This window comes from Mixophyes fleayi, chromosome 2 (genome assembly GCF_038048845.1).
Source record: "Mixophyes fleayi isolate aMixFle1 chromosome 2, aMixFle1.hap1, whole genome shotgun sequence".
NCBI lineage: Eukaryota > Metazoa > Chordata > Amphibia > Anura > Limnodynastidae > Mixophyes > Mixophyes fleayi.
In genome coordinates, this window is record NC_134403.1 from 135,140,174 (window position 1) to 135,161,459 (window position 21,286).

The 21,286-nt window shown below is 41.5% G+C and overlaps 1 long non-coding RNA gene across 1 annotated transcript; it reads right to left on the reverse strand.

Annotated features, from left to right (window-relative positions):
• Nucleotides 1–18,934: 18,934 nt before the first annotated feature.
• LOC142140216 (uncharacterized) lies at nt 18,935–20,014 on the reverse strand. The gene is made up of 2 exons (XR_012688339.1): nt 19,902–20,014; nt 18,935–19,416 (listed from the first exon to the last, which is right to left on the reverse strand). It is a non-coding gene; the product is annotated as an uncharacterized LOC142140216 (long non-coding RNA).
• Between the last annotated feature and the right edge of the window lie 1,272 nt (nt 20,015–21,286).

Sequence of the window (21,286 nt, forward strand, 5' to 3'; positions counted from 1 at the left end):
ATCTTTAATTTTATCGGAGAGCCCCTGCCAGAAGGCGGCAATTAATGCTTCAGTGTTCCACTGAAGTTCAGAGGCTAATATCCTAAATTGAATGACGTACTGGCCTACTGTATGAGAACCCTGACGTAAACGAAGAATGCTGGAAGCAGCGGAGGTCACACGACCTGGTTCATCGAACACACTTCGGAACATAGAAATGAATTTGGCACTATCTTGTAATACAGGATCGTTTCTCTCCCGCAGAGGGGAGGCCCAAGCCAGAGCTTGTCCAGAAAACAATGAGATAAGATAGGCCACTCAGGAACGATGGGTAGAAAAATTTTGAGGTTGGAGCTCAAAATGAACTGAGCATTGGTTGAGAAAACCCCTACAAGTTTTGGGGTCTCCATCGTACTTTGACGGAGTAGGCAGGTGAAGCGTGGAAGCCGTAGACACCTGGGATGGCACTGGGGAAACGGAGGAAAGCACAGGAGCTTCAACATTAGCTGTAACGGTCTGTCCAGATGTTCCTTGGGAGGCTAACGACTGGTAGCATTGAAGTAACAGCTGTTGGCGAGCATCCTGTTGCTCCACACGGGTGACCAGATGCTGCAGCATCTCTTTGGCTGTAGGTTCCGTATCTGGGTCTGTCATGGCCTGATCTTACTGTCACGGGCACTAGGAGTCTTTACCCAGGGATCACCAGGTGATAACCTTACCAGAGGAGTATAGATGGTAATATGGTACTCTGGTAGCCGGGTGATCACGGAACAGGAGACAGCAGATGATAGAGATGCTCGGGAAAGTCTATGACTAGCAGCACTGGTAATATATATGTAGTAATACACGAGGAACTGAATGGACAAAGGACACGAGAGGGTAGTCAGTGGTCTGCGGTAGCAAGTTGTACCACTGCTATAGTGAGGAGGAATGTCCAACAGAAACGAGGAGGTGATGAGAGTCAGCGGTCTGCGTTTAGCAAGTTGTACCGCTGTCTGGGTGAAGGAATGGGATCCAGGTGAAGGTATCCGGGGAGTCAGTGGTCTGCGTTAGCAAGTTGTACCACTGCTATGTGAGAGGACACTGGAACAGGTGACACTGGAAACAGGAATCAGTGGTCTGCCTCTAGCAAGTTGTACCACTGAATATATATGTGAGGAGGAGCACGGGGAGAGACTGCAATACAGAGGATACACGGGCACCTTGAACTTGATCCACAATGACATGCACAATATAGTAATGACTGAACAGCACTGCAATAATACAAAGTCATAGAAACTATCCGGGCAAAAGATAACACAGTCAATGATGGCAAAAGTCTCAGCGGATAGTAAGCTCCAGAGGAGAACAACTCAGTCCAGCAAGATATGTAATACACCAGCACAGTCAATGAGAAGTATGCATACCGTGGTTCAGGAGCAGGCTGTCAGACAGGAGTGCAGAGATACCTGAACGGCTGGAGGCCGGCAGGATGCGAAGTCCCTGGAGGGTGAAGCGGTAATCAAGTAGGTGCAGCGCACAGGTAGGTAGACCAGCAGGGGAACAAATACTCAGGAAGCAGTAGTATGTAGAACTGGACTCCTGGAGGACCCTGAAGAGTAGTGATGGTCTAGACGGGATGAAAGCAGTGAGGCGCAGATCCGATGCAGACTGGCGAGTAGACACCAGCAGGAACACTGAGAAGCACGGAGAGCGGATCAGCTGCTGCAGACACGAGTAGAACTGAGGACTAGCAGCCAGCAGGACTCTGCAGGTACACGGAGGTAGCGGATAGCAACCAGCAGGTGCAGCCACGATGAAACACGGGAGAGTAGAGCTGAGCTGGAACTGTTGAGCACGGAGAGCAGCGGATAGGAATCAGTTGTAGCAGTCTCAAGGAAACACGGGAGAGTTGAGATGAGCTGAAGACTGTAGCGCACGGAGGCAGCGGATAGGAATCAGCCAAACAGTCACGATGAAACACAGGAGAGTTGAAGTGGTCTGAGGACTGTAGTGCACGGAGGCAGCGGATAGGAATCAGCTAACAGTCACGATGAAACACAGGAGAGTTGAAGTGGTCTGGAACCACAGGAGTAGAAGTGGTCTGGAAACCACAGGAATCAGCAGCGCTGAATACACGAGGAAACACAGGAACACCTTCAGAGGCTCATCGGGAATGAGACTCCAAGATCAGGCCACGAGGTATAGACAGCAAGTGCTTTAAATAGGGAGTGTTGCCTGATCAGCCAATTAAGTTAAAGGAACAGGTACTGAAGGTTTTGAAAGGGCTGCGCATGCGCAGACCCTCAGGATGGTGGACGGCCACGGTTCCTAAACACACGGGAAGAAGCACTCACAGTCTGGTGAGTGACAAATAATCACGTGATCGGCGCCACGGTCCTCCTTCCTCTCTTCTCCATTCACACTGACTGCCGGGTGTGACGTCATCAAGTCACGCCCGTCAGTCAGTGAGGAGCGCCGCAGCCAGGACACAGCATGAAGAAAGCAGCATGAAGAAAGAAGAGAAGAGAGAAGAGAAGAGAAGAAAAGAAAGAAGCTGACAAAAGGTAAGGAAAGAAACGGAGAGGCAAGGGGAGGAAAACAGAAGGGGACAGTACTATAAAGAAGAGGGAGTAAAAAAAACGGGGGAGAGAGCCTGACAGTAAAAGAAAAAAGGGGACAAAGCCTGACAGTAAAAGAAAAAAGGGGACAGAGCCTGACAGTAAAAGAAAAAAGGGGACAGAGGCACAAAGTAAAAAAGAAGGGGGGAAAGCAGCATGGAGGGGGCAGTGTGAGCATAAGGGGGCACAGTGTAGTTGTGATGAAGGGGCACAGTAATGTGTGAGTAATGGCACAGGGGGCTTGTTGCAATGTAGTGTGTGAGGTAGGTAGTGGCTAATTAACGGGCGCTATTTTGTTTGTAGGGTTATGGTGAGGCAATTTTATAGTGGGGACTATTAATTTAAGATGGGGTGGTTTGGGGGCTATTGAATATGGGGGTGAGTTTGGGAAGAATGAGGTCTATTTATTAAATGTGACTTAATTTAATGGCAGTGATGGTTGCGGGAAATAGGTATTGCTGTTTGCAGGAAGGAAATAGGTTTATTTATTAAATGTGAATAGTATTATTTTAATGTTGGGGCTGGAGAAAGGCCTAATTATTAATCGTGGGTGCTATTGATTTAACGCCGGGGCTGACTGTAATTTTCTAAATGTAGCCATTTTTTTTCTTCCAAATAGGTCCTTCAACATTCCAGGATCCGGACAAGCCACAACTAAAGAAAGCAGCAGTCACAGGTGGTGAAAGTGAGAAGAACAGGTAGGAGAGAACAGCAGAGTGTGTGAAATGTTGTGATTCTAGTAGGGACAATGGCAATTTTTGGTGAGTGTTGTGCCCAATGTAAGGTGCGGGCAAAGATTGAACTCTTTGTTTACACACTGCATTCTTTGTATACTACACTGTGGTGCTAGATGTCTTAAAAGTCAGGAGTGCTGGGACATATGTGATGCTCTGGTGAATTCAGGACCTAGTGATTATGATGTGCTAGCCACGCCCCAACGGCGCATTGCCATGCCCCTGAATGTATAACCACACCCCGTCAGGCGGCGCAAATTTTTTTTGGGGCTTACTCGACTATGAGGGGGGGCCCCATGAATTTGTTGTACCCGGGCCCTGAATTCCTCTTGGCAGCCCTGCTGGTCCCATTCAAACACCAATATCATTAATTTGTTTATGCAGTAGCCACTCAAATTATACCTTGTTGTTTTTTTTTTCAGAAGACTTTGAATTTTCACAAAATACCATGAATTTGCTGGTTGAAATAAAAAGAAAACCCTAGGAGGATGACAAAGGCTTGCTCCTTGCAGAGCCGCGTCGATAATGAATGGAGGGTCAGTACGCAAGCAGCCAATCAGAGCAGCTTGCATCTGATTAGCTGCAGGATGTGAAAACCTTTGATTGGTTGTTTGAGTATAAATGGGTCAATTAAGATCATTCATTCTCTTTGCAACTCTTTGTCGTTCTCTTAGGGTTTTTTATTTATCCAATTGTACTACTTTGGGACCTATGAAAGAACATTCTCTGTGGGTTTAGATAAATTAGGGATTTTGGGGAGTTTAATGAAAATAATAAAAACTGTGTTTTTTATTACTCTTGTGCAAAATACCACCAAGAGAAAATCCTCTTGTCACCATATCCCACATATTTGCAGAACGAGACTTTCAAATTAATTAAGGCTTTAATATGTATTATTATGTATTTAATATGTATTATATTGTTGACAGTTTGCTTCAAATATTAACTTTTGGCAAAAATTAAAAACAAAAAAATAATTGTTTGCAGGGGATTATCTCATATAAACTCTATACTCCAAAAACATACTGGTAGGTTAATTGGCTGCTAACAAATTGACCCTAGTCTGTCTGTCTGTGTGTTTGTCTGTCTGCGTGTGTCTGTTGTTCTCTCTGTTTGTGTGTGTGTTAGGGAATTTAGACTGTAAGCCTCAATGGGGAAGGGACTGATGTGAGTGAGTTCTCTATACAGTGCTGCGGAATTAGTGGCGCTATATAAATAAATGGTAATAATAATAATAATAATAATAATAATAATAATAATAATAATATATACCAAAGAGAAAACCTATGGAATACAAAGCCACAGTTTGTGCTAAGTAAATAGTTACCGTAATTCTACAGGTCTATGTATGGGTGCATCTGGAGAAATGGAAACTTTCTCACTCTGAGCTGTGTCACTGGCATATAGGTAATAAGGTTGTTTTAAGTGTTCATGGTATGGTGTAATTAGGCACTTTTCATGCAGAAGGATGGCTTTGGCAGCTGGCGCTGAGTGTGCTGGGTGTCCCAAGGGACATCCATTGTTATGTGATAATCACCACTGGTCTGAAGTATTGAATTCTGCCACAATTAAATTTGGATTTTCCTCAGTTTTCAAAATGGTGTGGACAGGTGGTGATTATTGTAACAAAGGGGGTTCCACGGGATGGACCCTTTTGATTTGCTATATGGATGGGGGCAATAATTAAAACTCTAATATTTTTATTTAAAACATTTTTTATTTTTTAAAAAAACACACTTTTATAATTGCCATTATTTTTTCATCATCATCATCATCATTTATTTATATAGCGCCACTAATTCCACAGCGCTGTACAGAGAATTCACATTCACATCAATCCCTGCCCCATTGGAGATTACAGTCTAAATTCCCTAATATAGACACACACAGACAGAGAGGGAGACAGACAGAGAGGAAGAGACTAGGGTCAATTTTGATAGCAGCCAATTAACCTACTAGTATGTTTTTGGAGTGTGGGAGGAAACCGGAGGAAACCCACGCAAACACAGGGAGAACATACAAACTCCACACAGATAAGGCCATGGTTGGGAATCGAACTCACGACCCCAGTGCTGTGAGGCAGAAGTGCTAACTACTAGGCCAATCTTTTCTGTTCTCCGACTGGACTGTGTTAGAACAATGAACATGTTTGCATTTTTTTTTTACAGGCATGGATCAACAGATGCACTCTATGGTATCTGGTAGTGATGGAGACTGGACAATACTGAGAACCCCAATCCAATCACAATTAACAATACAAAGGTAATTGCACCCTCTAACACTTGGGTATAGGAGGACAATACATAAAAAAGTATTACCAAAGTATTATCAAAAAAGAAGTTACAAATGTATATGCATATTTGAGGATTAGGGGTAGATTATCAAACCTTCTAAAAATGAAAAGTTGCCCATAGCAACCAATCAGGTTATAGCTATCATATTCTAGAATGTACTAGATAAACAATATCTAGAATATGATGGGTTGCTATGGGCAACACCTCCACTTTTCCGTTCTTTGAAGGTTAGATAGGTCTATTCCTTAGTGGGGGGGTTAAATTGTCCTTGTCCCCAGATAATCCACATCCTTTCCCTTGGTAGAAGAAAAGTAATGGTGCCTTAGTCTCGGTTAATTTTAGCACTGAATCCTCCAGCACATTAAGGTCTTCTAGTCTCAGTCGGAACTGTACTGTGAAAAACAAAGGTATTGAAACAGTACTTTAATGATTGCATGGAAATAATGTAAGTGGACATTTCTTTTAAATAAAACAAAAATAGGAAATAGCCACAATGTTTTCAAAATATTCAACTATTGTTGTGGAAATTCCTTTAATTTAAATACATATTGGACAGTATAGCCCACTTTCATATAGATCATTACATCAGCTCTCTGTCAGCTGAGAACTCTTAACCCCAAAACTCAAAACATTAATGTACATGGCCTCAGGGCATATGGCCAAAATCTCAGCCATGTTTTTACTGACTTTCTCCTGTTCGTGTTTCTAATTCCACGATTTCCACTACTCACAGCTGTTACTGAGCCTTCATGTTGGGGATGTTCCAGCTTATAACTTAACAATGAAAAACTGATTTAATTCAGATGTGTGGTATTTTTATCTGTTTAATATATTTTATAGATTGTTCTTTATCTAAATCATTTATATGATATGGTAGTGTTGTTGATCACTTAATGGTATGCATATTTTGAAAGTTCCCAATTATATGTACAGCTCATAACTTGGATTATGTAGAAATCTGCATTTGAACGGGATAGTACAAAGTGATCGAAGGTGCTTATTTTATTATACATATTCAAGGAAGAGAAATAAAGAAAACAAAAAAAAAAGAAGTGACTAACACCTGGGGCAGGGTCAACACACTGAACAGAATTGTGAAGAATATTAGGATAACAAAAGTATGTTGATTAATGAAAGCCTCTCACTGAAAAGGTAAGTGCTTTTCTTTTTTTAAAAATTGTCAATGTAGAACCAGCAATAATTCCTAAGATCAAGCTATTTCTAGATGTGTTATTGAATTGTACTACTGCATGAGAAATATAGAGTTTCCCCTTGCATTGGATTATAAGTCATCTGAAACCATTCATGTGTAGCACCAGCTGAAAGAACAAGTGGATAAGTGATGATGTCTCTGCTCTGCCAAAAAGAAAATCAGATAATGGTTGGCTGTAACTTAAGGTGCTTGAAGTACTCTTCAATAGGCAAATGAATAATCACTTTCTTGTACAGCAAACAAAAAAGGCGAAAAGTCCAATCAATCTTATGAGTGTAGCTGCCCCGTTACAAACTTGTCTTTGCACAAATTTACATGTAACATGGGAGAAATGGCAGCAGTGTGGAGTTCTGGGTGGTCTCATGCACATAAACACAGGGCTTTACTGGTTTTCATCTCTTTACTTTGTGTGTTATGAAAACTGGAACAGTTTAAGACTTGGTCTAAAAATGCCCAATGCTCACATTCTTCTGACTGCAAATGCAAAATAATATAATGGAATATAGATTTGGGGGAACTGTTCTTAGCTGGGTGTTTGTGTGGCAATAACTTGGAGGGATTTAGTAGCTTAAAAGATCACTAAACATAAAAATATTTTTTTACTGAAAAACTAGTAACATTCAAAAATATGTATTTAAAAGGTTTAGGTACCTGTTTGACGATTCAGGTACTTAAATTAAAGGTGTTTGATGTAAGGGTGATTATGGGTGAAGCCCTGTGAGGTGTTATGGAAGTTTCAAAGGGCAGTTGCAGACATAATCTTGTCAGTGCGAAAAGCTCCCTCTTCATTTTGTGTGTGGTTATTGACAATAGCACATGGTATCTGTCAGCTTTAGTTCAGATGATCCAGCAATGCCTGGCATGTGAAGTAATATTAGTTAGACTGATCTTGGTAACAGACTCTGGTATTAAGTCGTAGAACTGTCTGATCACTCCTCCTAACCCATCAAATTCTATTGTGTGTAAGATTTTAGCTCTGTGCAAGCAAAATGCAAACACTAGCTGCTCTGACCATGTTGGAGCCTGCTTGATGATGATGATGATGACGCAGGGGACGTAGTTCACTATATATTATAGCAAAACAAATAATGTTAGAGCTCCTTGTGTAGGGTGTAACCTATAAATATTCCCATCTATAATAAAAAACTTTAGGAAACAAAAGCTCTTTGGGCCTGATTCATTAAGGATCTTAACTTGAGAAACTTCTTAATTCAGTCTCCTGGACAAAACCATGTTACAATGCAAGGGGTGCAAATGAGTGTTCTGTTTTGCACATAAGTTAAATACTGACTGTTTTTTCATGTAGCACACAAATATCAACTTTAAATTTCAGTGTACAAATAAGCTATCAAGTATTTGTGTGCTACATGAAAAAACAGTCAGTATCTAACTTATGTGCAAAACAGAATACCAATTTGCACCCCTTGCATTGGAACATGGTTTTGTCGTTGAGACTGAAATAAGAAGTTTCACAAGTTAAGATCCTTAATGAATGAGGCCCTTTATCCTCAGAACATTGCGAGAATAAAGAGCTTTTTCCTCAGAACATCGCGGCTGCGCATTTTTACCATTGCGCAGTAAATTATCTGCTCATTTTACCTTGCACCTCTATGGGGCGCGGGGAAAAATGAGCAGAGATTTCTTGTAAAAATCCTGCGGCCACAATGTTCTCAGGAACATTGTGGCTAATTGAATCTCCCCCTAAGTGTATTACACTCTTCATACAGACTTACTGGAGATATTTAAAGAACCTACTTTTTCAAGGTCTGTCACAATATAGTGTCTGTAGTTTTATAGCTTCAACAAGATGGTGGATGCTAAGAAGGGGATTGTGGGAAAATGGTGTAACTGAATAAGTAATCAACCAGGACAAGGACACCAAGGAAATTCAAAGCTGATCCATCTGTTTATAAGGACATTGATATTTTTTTGCAGCTGACACAATGATAAATACTTTATGCCATCCACCAGATTTAGCCTCCATGCAGGAAAAAATATTAAGGTCACTGTGGCTTATTCAGTGTCACCGAATCATGTTTTAGAATTAGACAGTCATACTAGGACTGGTAAGATACACATTTTGATAACTTTCCTTTCAGTGTAGTTTTAATCCATCTTTAAGTCAGACAATTACTTTTTCATCATCAGCATATCTACCAGCAGCCCCTCTTTTACATATAACCCCCCACTTTCTTCTTTACTTCAGATTTGACGGTCTTTGTGATCTAGCATAAAACTATAGGCAGTGGAGGAACAAGTTGTTTAGGCACTCAAGGTAAAGTTAGCAAATTCAATTAAATTAGCAATTTACTATTAATACTCATTACTATTTCCCCATTGGTGACCAAACCCACATTGCATCAATATACCAGAAGTGGTCGCCAACAAATTACACTAAATCAGTGATCCCACAAACTATACCAGTAGACTATCCAAAAAGGTCATTCTTGTAATGGATATACATAACTAATGAATATACAATAATAATGAATATACAATACACTTTCTATGATCGCTCAGTGTATAGTAGATCCCATTTCCCTGGTGGCCCCATGTACAAAAGGAAACATTCCCCGATGGCCCTATATATAAAAGATTCCATTCCCTGGTGGCCCAGCATAAATCAGAGCCCAGCCTCTTGTTGCTCAATATATAATAAAGCCCACTACTTGGTGGCCCAATGTGCAAAAGATCCCATTCTCGTGTACTCAAGTGGACAATACAGAATCCATTGTGAGCTCTAGATAGTGAAAGCACTTGCATTGCCTGAGCACTACCGCTGGGTCATGGAGCTGCTGTCAGTATATTAGCTGTTCTGTGTGCTCCACTGAACTTTGGCAGGCATTCAGTGCAAGACAGGAAATTCAACACTATCAGACAATAATAGAACAGACTGATGGCATTTCATTTCCTGTTCTATGCTGAACTCCACTCTAGAGTTCAGTGTAGGAGAAAAAATGTGGTTATATCTGGTAGGCATGTGGGGAGGTCTGATGGACACGTGGAGGAGGTCTGATGGGCATCTAACTGGCATGTGTGTAGGTCTGATGGACATGTAAGGGGCATGTGGAGAGGTCTGATGTGCATGTGGTGAGGCATGATGGGGAGGGTCAGATGGACATGTGGAGGAGGGCTGATGGGCATCTAAGCGTCATGTGTGTAGGTCTGATGGACATGTAAGGGGCATGTGGAGAAGTCTGATGAGCATGTGGTGAGGCATGATGGGAAGGGTCTGATGTACACGTGGAGGAGGGCTGATGGGCATCTAAGTGTCATGTGTGTAGGTCTGATGGGCATGTGGTGAAGCATGTTGGTGAGGTCTGATTTGCATTGTTACAGCACTGAAAGCGTTCCCGTTGCTAGGCAACGGGACACTGCATTCAGGAAGCGCTATGGCGCTAATATGATGACAGTGCTGCGGCGCTGAAGCTGATTGGGCATCAGATGTATTTAAGCCTTCCATGGTCCCACCTCCAGTGCCAGAGTTTCAGGTCCTCCTGTCCTCCAGCATTTCTAGTGTATTCCTGTGATTGCCCATTTCCTGACCTTTGCCTGCCTCCTGATTATTGCTGTTTGCCTGGGACCTTTGTTACCCGGATTGCCTTGACTACTCTTTGGATCTCCCTTTTGTACCTCGCTGTCAGAACGTTACCGACCCGGCTAGACTCATCACCCCTTCGGATTCTCCTTGTGTACCTGCATTGCCCGCACCATTGCCGAACCGGTCTGGCTGACATTCCTCTCGTGCTTCGCTATCTGACTCGTGGAAGGACCGCGACCTGCGTGTTCCCTGCAGCTGAGTCCATACCTCCTTGCGGGGGTCCCTGGTGAATACCAGGGGCACGTTAAACTCCGCACCTTCCTCCGAGTAGTGCCAATGATAGCAGGTACGCTATACTCAGTCGTGACATGCATGTAGTGCAGGCCTGATGGGCATATGAGGGAGCTCTGATGGACCTATAAGAGGCAAGTAGGGAGATCTAATGGGCATGTGGGGAGGTCTGAGAGGCATGTGGAAAGGTTTGAGGGGCATGTGGGGGGATTTTGAAAAACATGTGAGATCTGATGGCTTGTGGGAGTCTGTGCATGTTGGTGCATTTTTTGGCAAGTGTGGGACTGAGGACACATTGTGGAAGTTTGGAGCAAGTGAGGGACATATGGGGGCATTTTTGAATAAGAGTTGTGACTCTTTTGGAGGTTGGAAGGTCATGAAGTATATCAGGTCGCCCATCACTGCTGTATGCTCTAAACTGCGTATTAACACAGCCATGCGTTACTTTTCTGGTCAATGCTCAGGGATACTTAGGGAGCTGAAAAAGCGAAAAAAATATAAGAGTGGAGACAAATACAATTCCATATGCTTGCTGATAGATAATATTAAAACATGTTTACAAAAAATGTTTGAGGGTATATAACTAGAAAATATTGTAACTATTTATAAATAGGAATTTTCTTAACTTTCTCTAGAAAGGTTTAGCACAAGCAATCCACACTTGTGTTGTCTGCATACCTCTGTTTTTAATGAGTAGGCGTTGGCACATTATTTCCTCAAACATTACCCATTTACTTCAGTTTGCAATAACATCAATTGATAATTGTAGAGTATTATGATCACCAAATACTAACACTTCAACAATTGATCCGTCTTACACATGTGTACCCTTGTTAAGCTTGCCAGAATAAACGTACAAAACATTTTTAGTATTCCGAATAAGTCATTATTCAATATTAATGTTCATTTATGGGATAAAAAATACATAGATATTAAATCCTCAAAGACTGAAGCTGGAGATACAACGGAAGAAGAGAAAAACGGTGTTAAGATATTTCCTGTAGGCTTAATGGCTGTCGCTAGAAATGGTATAATTAGTCAGCAGCTGAAAATAGTATCAAGACTTGGAGCTTGTGAGTCACCTCTTCCTTTTCTGGGAAAAATATTGCAATTTAGGAGGTTTATTTTTGCCAAATTCACTGTATAAACAACATATTTTAGCAAAAATATGCTATATGTCCATTTGTCAACACATGATACTTTCTAAAAACCTGTGATATTACATTGTTAGAATATACACTGATCATTTTAAAATTATTATGATCTTATGTGCATGAAAATCGGTTTGGCCTGAATACTGTTTTTTTTACAGAAATATTGTTATTGATTTTTAAAAAGCAAGATATATAAGTTATATAACCAGTTACATTTCTGAAGAACTGACTTACAGATATGAAATTTACATGGGGAAACATCAAGTCAATGAATGCCCAGTGGACAATGCACAGAAGTGCCTTCAATTTCCTAACATATTTCATTGTTTCAGGGAAACTAAAATAAATACTCCATGTAATAAAAATAAATAAAACAAAATATAAGCTGGCAGTAATATCCTAAATTCAATTTATTACAATGTAACCCATCATTACACAAAATTTAAAGAATAATCCTACCCCAAAAAATTGAAAATTCAGTTTTGCGTGGGACACCCTATGTAAATACCAGTGCTAAAAGATTACTTAACTGGGGGTCTATTGGTCAAATGCATTCCTGTCACTGCTTACCTCGCTCCTGCAGAAACCTGGAGACAGAGCGTTGCTGAAAAGGATCGGGCCAGAAGGAGTAAGGACAGTCTGCTGTACTCACTTTGCTCCTGCCAACCTGGTCTTTTGCTGTTTAAAAAAATATTCCATGCTGTGTAACTCACTGTTGCATCACTGAACATTCTAGAATATATCATGTGCTTATCAACTCTGGGGTGCTTATTGTACTCAGAGAGTTCCATGTTTTACAGACTGCACTGAAGTTAAGCTAGTCCTTTTGCAGGTCCAGTTAGATGCCAATGGAAATATTCACCATCTAAAATATATCGCACATTTATTGCAAATTAGGATGTCAACATCTAATTACATAATCACTGAGAATTGCTGCTTAGCAAACAGCATTTTATCTGCATCATACAACAATACAATTTACAGTATACAGTAGGTCTGCCCAAATCACCTACCAATCAAATACCAGCAAATAATTAAAATATTTATACATATTTTTAATTCTCAAATTTCTGTACAATTTACACAGCAAAAGTATAGAATTGTTAAGTTGGTAAGAGACAGCATATGGTTCTTTTAAATGAATGCGTTGCTTGAATTTTCATGAAGCTGGATAATTCAGTAATTCACTAATAAGTCACAATTCTACAACCTCAATTTATTGGTCTCCAAACACTTTGTAACTCTGTTGTACAAAAGTAAAATTCAAAATTACCTCAACTTAAGCTGGGTACACACTACACTGTTTTCGTCCAATAATCGGCTCAAACAGCCGACATACGACCGCTCGTTCAAAAGTCGGGTCAGTGTGTGCAGTGACACGATGGTCGAAAGTCTGCCCAAATGGACGATTATCGCCTCATTTGGTTGGTCGTACCGTTTAATATTTTCGGTCCAATCTCGTTTCCGCTGTGTAGTGTGTATAAACTTCCGACCAATCCACAACAGTGAGTACGAAATTACAGTCATTGCTCACGACAACATGGCTGTAAAAAGTCGCTAAAGGGACGTCCGCTCTTCCCTTTATCGTCCTAAACAAGGCTAGTGTGTATGCAGTCCATGGACCGAGCGATCGGACCATCGGTCGCATGTAAAATCGCTCGGCATAAAAAGTTGGTTGAAATTTCTGTAGTGTGTACCCAGCTTAAGATACGTTATGTTTGCAGGATAATTAAAGGTTAAGTGGCCTCCAAAAGTACCACTAATCCTTTTATCATCCTGAATTAATTTTTGGGAATTTGCACATTACAAAAGTGAAATGAACATCAAATTCTATAAAAAACAAACAGAAAAAAAAAAAAAAAAGACATGGAAATGTAAAAATCTGATGCATTGCATAAGTGCCGTCATGACATCATAAAAGTGTATTTGTGGGCCATGTGCCTACTTGTATGGAACTGTGCATTCATTTGCACAGTGAAATGATGGGAGAGTAAATTTTACACATGATGAGGGGTCCTAGGTAGACTAAAGACACACTTAATTATTGGGGAATAGGTGTATGCCAAAATAAAGTTTTGTTTGGCTCACACACCACTTTCTGTGAAGCAGTTTTGACCTAAAACACATTACTACACTTGAACATCCTCCATATTCGCCCAATTTAGCACCTTACGATTTTTATCTTTTCCCAAAAGTTAAATAAGTGCTTAAAGGGACACATTTTGAGTCAGTTGATGCTGTAAAGAAGAAAACGGCAGATATGTTGAAACAAGTGACAGAAATAGATGTAGAACATATACAGTGGGGGGAATTCAATTGACCACAGGTTTTTTTTTATAGTGCGTTAAGTCATGTTAATGCAGTTTTCACTAGTTTTAGAGCGAGTTAACTTTACCCGATATTCAATTAAATTTTTAACGCAGCCTTTTTTTTTTTGCACAAACGGTCCTATTGATCGGTCCTATTGCGGATAAGTAGAAGATCCATTGAAGTATAGGGAGGGAGAGATATTCAATTGTTTTTAAACGCGGCGCGGTAAACGGTCAAATCTCCAGTTTTATCTTGCACCTCACATGGATGTGCAAAAAATTAAAAACATAAGAAAACTATTTGAAATCTTGTAAATGTGGAAAAAAAAGATAAATTATGTTTATCAGTAATGCATAAAATGAATAAGGTGATTTTCTTTTACAAAAAGCATTAAAAAAAAATTCATAAAAATAATAAACACACTAATCACTAATTTATATATTTATGTATATGTTATATGTACTAATATGTATGTACTAATTTGTTTTGTCATGGTATAGATGGTCGTATAGTAAAAAAAAGTAAAATAAAAAGATATAGTAAAAAAAAAAAAGTACTGTATGTAGATATTATAAAATAGAAAGGTTGTGTAATGCAATAAACTGTATGCCAATGCATTTTCTTTATTATAGATGACCACGTTAAACCCTCCCCTTCACTCTCCCAAAAATTTGCAAGCACCAATGATTAATACGCGGGGGCTGGCTTACCTGTTTTAGAATTGAATTGCACGATTTTTTACGAGGCAGTAGCTAAGAACGGTTGCGCCCAAGGCCATCTTAACAACATTAGGGGCCCCTGGGCAAAGCAGTGCACTGGGGCCCCTACCAACACAACCACTCACAGGAATAAAAATGTAAATTATCGATAAAAATAGGTTTATATTTATTGTTACCTGCTTAAAAAGTCAGTGTACTACAGAGATTAATCCACATAAATGTTTTTTACTGTTTCTGGTCTCCCCCTGTATCAGACACTGTGCCCTTCATTATGCTCCTGTTTGTCCCCCTTCATCATGCTTCTGCTCTTCCCCTGCCCCTGTATCAGATACTGTACCCTCCATTATTCTCCTATGTGCCTCCTTCATCATTCTTCTGATCTCCCCCTGCATCAGATACTGTGCTCTCCATTATTCTCCTATGTGCCTCCTTCATCATTCTTCTGGTCTCCCCCTGCCCCTGTATCAGATACTGTGCTCTCCATTATTCTCCTATTTGCCCCCCTTCACTTAGCTTTCTATCACCTTCTTCTCTTCTTTTTTCTTTTCTGTGTTCTTTCCTCCTCGCTTGCTTGTCCGTCGCGTCGTGGCTCCTCTCGGTGCGCTCCTCACTGAATATGTCGGGCGTTATGATGTCACGCCCAACATTCAGTGCGAGCGCAGCAGGGAAGAAGGAGGGAGCCGGATTGCTGTTGTGTGACCACAAAAAGGTAAGTTGTTTTTTGTTTTTCTCCTCTTAATTACTTCAGAGCCCTGGCTATGGGCCGCTATGCACGTGGGGCCCCCAGGCAGTTACCCAGTGTGCCCAATGGGAAAGACAGCCCTGGTCGCGCCAGCAGGTCAATTGAATTCCCCCCAGTATGTTGTATACATTCCCTAGCCAAGAATCAGGGCATTTCTGTTATCAGTTAGCAGCATTAGCGAGATTCCACCACCAGAGGGCACTTTATTTTCACTTTGCAGTTTCTACATTGCATTTTCATTTTTACTGAGAATGTGAGTAAGGTTTGGGGGCCTGTTAAAGCTCCTCCCTAGCTGCTGGGACTGAAATGCTTATTTTTAAAAATAATGCAACGGTTGTCTTTTCTATGTTGTGTTTAGTACTGGATACAACATTATTGTTGAAATCGAGTGTAAATCATTATCATTACTACAAAATGTACATAATTAATTGCTAAAGGTGCCTTTAAAACCTGGGATTTTGATGTGGCAGCAAGCAAAATACATATTCATCAAGACCATATACTTACTACCTGTGGGGCATTTATAAATGCTAGATGTATAGGGAATTGTCATTTGCTGTGCTACCTGCACCTTGGAGAAAGAGAGAGGGGGTTTCACATCATTGGGCTAGGGCTTAGCACAGTTACTGAAAAAATTGGTGCAGATTAAACATCTTTCTTACTCCAGGTAAGAATATTTGCATTATTACCCATTTTCCTTTGCTTTCCATATCATAGCTGATGTAGTCTTTCCCATTTAGAGGCAGAGACTGTTAGAGATAATGGGGGCGGAACTTTAAAAATGTGTAATAACTGTCATGACATACCTACCATAATAAGCCCCATTTGCACCAATGATGTAACTATATGCAGTTCAAGATTTACATATGGGCTGAGCAAGCTGCAGTCCAGTGGCTCATAATCTGGCCTCCTGCCAAAGAAAAATAATAAAAATTACCATTCATTTTATATCATTTGTAACAATTAAGGGCGTACCTAGTCCAAAATAATGTCTAAACACAAATCCAAAATTCAGGAGCACATTGATGGGAGTGCTGAACGCACTCGCCATTGAATCCTTAATTTTACTATTTAGGCCCAGTTACTTAGTATCATTAAACGAGGGACGTATGAGTCTACAACTGTATAACACTTACACACGTGCATACTTATACCCCATTCATACTGCACCAAAATCCCAGGTTTTTGCCGGGGCGAGCTCAAACGACCCGGGTCTTGGTGCAGTATGAATGGTACAAGTCCAAAATCCCGGGTCTAAAAACCCGGGTCTTCAACCCGGGATTTATCGAGGGGTAATTCCCGGGTCGGACCCGGGTTGCCTGCACTATGAATGGTGCAACCCGGGTTTTTCAACCCGGGTTTTTCAACCCGGGTTGCACAGAAAACAAGCTGATTGGCTGTCTGCCTGTCTCTGGAGGATGATGTCATCGGTGGGAGCCCGTGGAAGATTCAAGAAGGAGTTTAGGAGAAATGGTGGATGGTGGAGTGCAGATCAAGCTGAAGCAGAATCGGAGTTTGTTGGAGAAAATTGCTTTTATTTCACTGAAAAATTGTGTATTAACAGCAATTGTGACACACTGGATGGAGGAAGAGGTGCGTGAGCTGCTGAATGTCAGAGGGGAGGAAAAAATTTGAAGGCAAGTGACTGGGACTGTGAAGGATGCCACAGTGTACTACAACATCGCCAAAATACTCACACAACGTGGCATAAAGAGGACACAGCAACAAGTCCTGAACAAATTGAAGTCCCTGAAGAAGCAGTACACTAAAGTCCATGACCACAACAGGCGCAAAAGTGGCGCTGCAAGAATGGACTGGCCCATTTATGACCAGTGCAATATGGTCTTTGGACATTCTCCTCTGACAAATCCAATTGCACTGTCATCTTCTAGCAATGTGGATGCGCTTATACCAGCACCACCAGAGAGCACACAGACAAGCGAGTCCGCAACGGTAATAATAGAAGATTCTATAGAAGACACCCCAGAACTGGAGTGCAACAACACCCCACAACAGATGACACCAACATTTCTTTGGACGAACTGAACGATTCACAGCCATTCCCTGCTGCGCAAGTCGTTACAGATACTTCGCAAGAAACGCAGCCAGAACCAGTGCCGGTGTCAAAGTCTACGCCAGGTCCCAGTTTACGCTCCAACAGTAAGTATCTTTAATAATCTCACATAATAACCAACTATATATACATAGCAATATATCTACATAATAGGCAAAAAAAAAATTAACTGTATAAACATAACTGCCAAAAACAGAGAACTATATCAAAAGAAATGCAAGCCAAATACCAATAAATATATCTACATAACTTTAAAAAAAATAAAAATGTTTGAACATAACTGGCAAAAAAAGAGAAGTATATCAACAAAAATGCAAACCAAATACCAATATATCTACATAACTTAAAAAAGAGAACTATATCAACAAAAAACCCAAAAGACAAATATAATACACTCCAAAGTATTAAAACATGAACACGCATATGTTGCAGTGCAAAACTACTGGGCAAGAGGGAGGAGGCCTCAAGCACATATCAGCTTACAACACTGCTTTTTTGTTCTGCCACATTATATATTCTAATGTATGTTTTACTGTGTTTTTTTCTACGTACAGTTTACAACGTTCCTAAAAAACGCAAAAGGCCCAACAAAATGGAGCAAGCAACTAAAACAATGACAACTGTCATGATGGATCAACTGCGGGAGATGGACAGCACCATGAGGGAACACGAGAATACACAACTGCAGCGTTTCATGGACAATAAGCGGGAACTGCAGGACTCTTTCCTCATGCAAATCATGAACATGCAGGAACGCGTGTTACGCGAAAATCGTGACTGTATGATGGGATTCATGGACAGACTCCTCTCATGGGTGCAGGCACCTCCTCCAAGTCCTTACTATTATGACGGACATTATCCTATGTACCAGCGGGGGCAAACAATGTTAGGCACCAATAACCCTCCACACCCGGTACAGAATACACAACATGCTAAATCTATGGGTAACCCCAACATAGAATACCCACCTGGTAACCAAACCACTCCACAACCAGAAATGCCACAATATCGGCAATTGTAATAATCATGTTTTATGGACAAATGTTTAACAGTTAATTGTTATCATGTATGTTACGTGTGATCTGGAAACACGCTGTTAGCTTCACATATTACGTGAAAAGCAAATTTGCACTTACTGATTGGGCACATTTGTGTCTTCTGTTTACTACTTATGTATATATTTTATTTTTTTCTACATGCAAGTAAGCACTTTTGTATTGTGTCATTTTATATTTTTGTGAAGAGACATATGAGGAAATATGTACAAAACAAAATACAATATGTGAAATAAACATTTTTTTTTTACTTTTACATTTGTGTGGTACATTCAAACAAGTGAGGTCAAATTGGCAGTGAGGGTGGTCCTAATAAGTTCAGCAGAGGTATTGGTGCGCTCTCCTTCAAAAGTACTGGAGTCCACTGACAGCACTGGCATTTCAGATTCCTGCACATTCCACTCAGGTAGAAATTGCTCTTTTTGTATTTCGCAAATGTTATGTAAAATACAGCAAGCAGCAACCACGTGGGGCACAAGCTTGGTGTCAATGTCATTGCACTTCAATAGACAGCGCAAACGTCCTTTCAAGCGCCCAAAAGCATTTTCCACCACCATCCGAGCCGAGCTGAGGGTATGTGTAAACCGGATCTGTTCCTGAGACAGGTGATGTTGCTGAGTGAACCCCTTCATCAGCCAGTGCCTCAAAGGGTAAGCAGCATCCCCAATGATGTGTACCGGTATCTCCACACCATCAACAAACGTAGATTTCTGTAAATAAAAACATGCAGTTTCACGTCACCATGTTAAAAATATTGGTCACATAACGCAGTACACTTGGTACTATATGGTGAAAATGCATTTTGCAAGTGTTACATCTATATATAAAAAGGGGCATTAAATACAGGCGCGGGCTGGGAGAGGCGTGGCCGGATCATATTACAGGGGATGCGGCCGCGTCATTGATGACGCGGCCGCATCCCCTGTCATGTGATGCGGCCGCCTGTGCGCTGACGCGGCTGCATCTGATGACATCGGATGCGGCCGCTGGGGGAGAAACTATTTTTTTGCATTTGGGGGGCGGCCGGCCGGCCTACCCCCCGGCCCTAATAGGCGTCTAACCCAGCGGCCCGGGGGGCGCCCCTCTGACCCCCGGGCCAGCCCGCCACTGAGTAAATACATACAATATTGATAGCAAACAATAGTATATAAGCTTCAATTACAAAAACATCATACAACATTACACCTATATTTACCTCTCTAGGGAACAGCCAGCCATCTTGTCTTTCCTCAGCAATTTGGTAAAGGTCTGAATTTGCTAGAACTCTGGCGTCATGGGAACGTCCAGGCCACCCGATGAAAACATCTGTGAAACGGACATAAAAAAATACATATAGCAATGTTTTACAATACGCATTACACATGGCACAGTCACATAAGGAAAAACATAAAAAATGCTTACCAATAGTTGTGGTCAACCACAGCCTGCAGAATGATGGAATGCCAGCCTTTGCGGTTGTAGTAATCCGCATGGTTGTCTGTGGGGGCAATGATGGGGATGTGTGTCCCGTCTATGGCTCCAGCACTGTGGAAACCCACGCTTCAGGAATCCTGCAATTGTATCATCCAGACGCTGACCTTGCGGTAAGGAGATGAAGCGATGATACAGGGCTTCCAGCAATGCCGTGGTGACTTCATGCACTAGAGTGCATACCATGGATAAACAATCACCACCCACTTTTGCATCATCTTTATGAGTCAAAAAACCAGTCACCTTTCAATGACATCACCATTTTTCAGCCAATGAAAACTGCTCTGGTGATGACTCCCACAAATTTCCAGGGCACAGACTTGTGCAGTATGAATGGGGTCAACCCGGGAAATTCCCGGGTCCGAGGTGCAGTATGAATGGTGTTTCTGAGCTGGGACGCTCCGAGCCCTGGCAAAAACCCGGCTTGAAAAACCCGGGATATTGCCGGGGCGGCAGTATGAAAGCGGTATTACTGTTTAGTAAGGTTCGTGGAGTCTTTTAAGCTACGCAGAATGAAATGATAAAGTCAGATATGAAGCAAAACAAGTTCAGATCACTGACTATTATACCACATTCATACTGCACCAAAATCCCGGGTTTTTGCCGGGGCGAGCTCAAAGCTCTTGGTGCAGTATGAATGGTACAAGTCAAAAATCCCTGGTCTAAAAACGACCCGGGATTTATCGAGGGGTTATTCCCGGGTCGGACCCGGGTTGCCTGCACTATGAATGGTGCAACCCGGGTTTTTCAACCCGGTTTGCACAGAAAACAAGCTGATTGGCTGTCTGCCTGTCTCTGGAGGATGATGTCACCACCACCCACTTTTGCATCATCTTTATGCGTCAAAAAACCAGTCACCTTTCAATGACATCACCATTTTTCAGCCAATGAAAACTGCTCTGGTGATGACTCCCAGAAATTGCCAGGGCACAGACTTGTGCAGTATGAATGGGGTCAACCCGGGGAGGTGCAGTATGAATGGTGTTTCTGAGCTGGGACGCTCCGAGCCCCGGCAAAAAACCCGGCTTGAAAAACCCGGGATATTGCCGGGGCGGCAGTATGAAAGCGGTATTATTATAGTGTGTGTTTGGAGAACAAGTGAGGATTCTT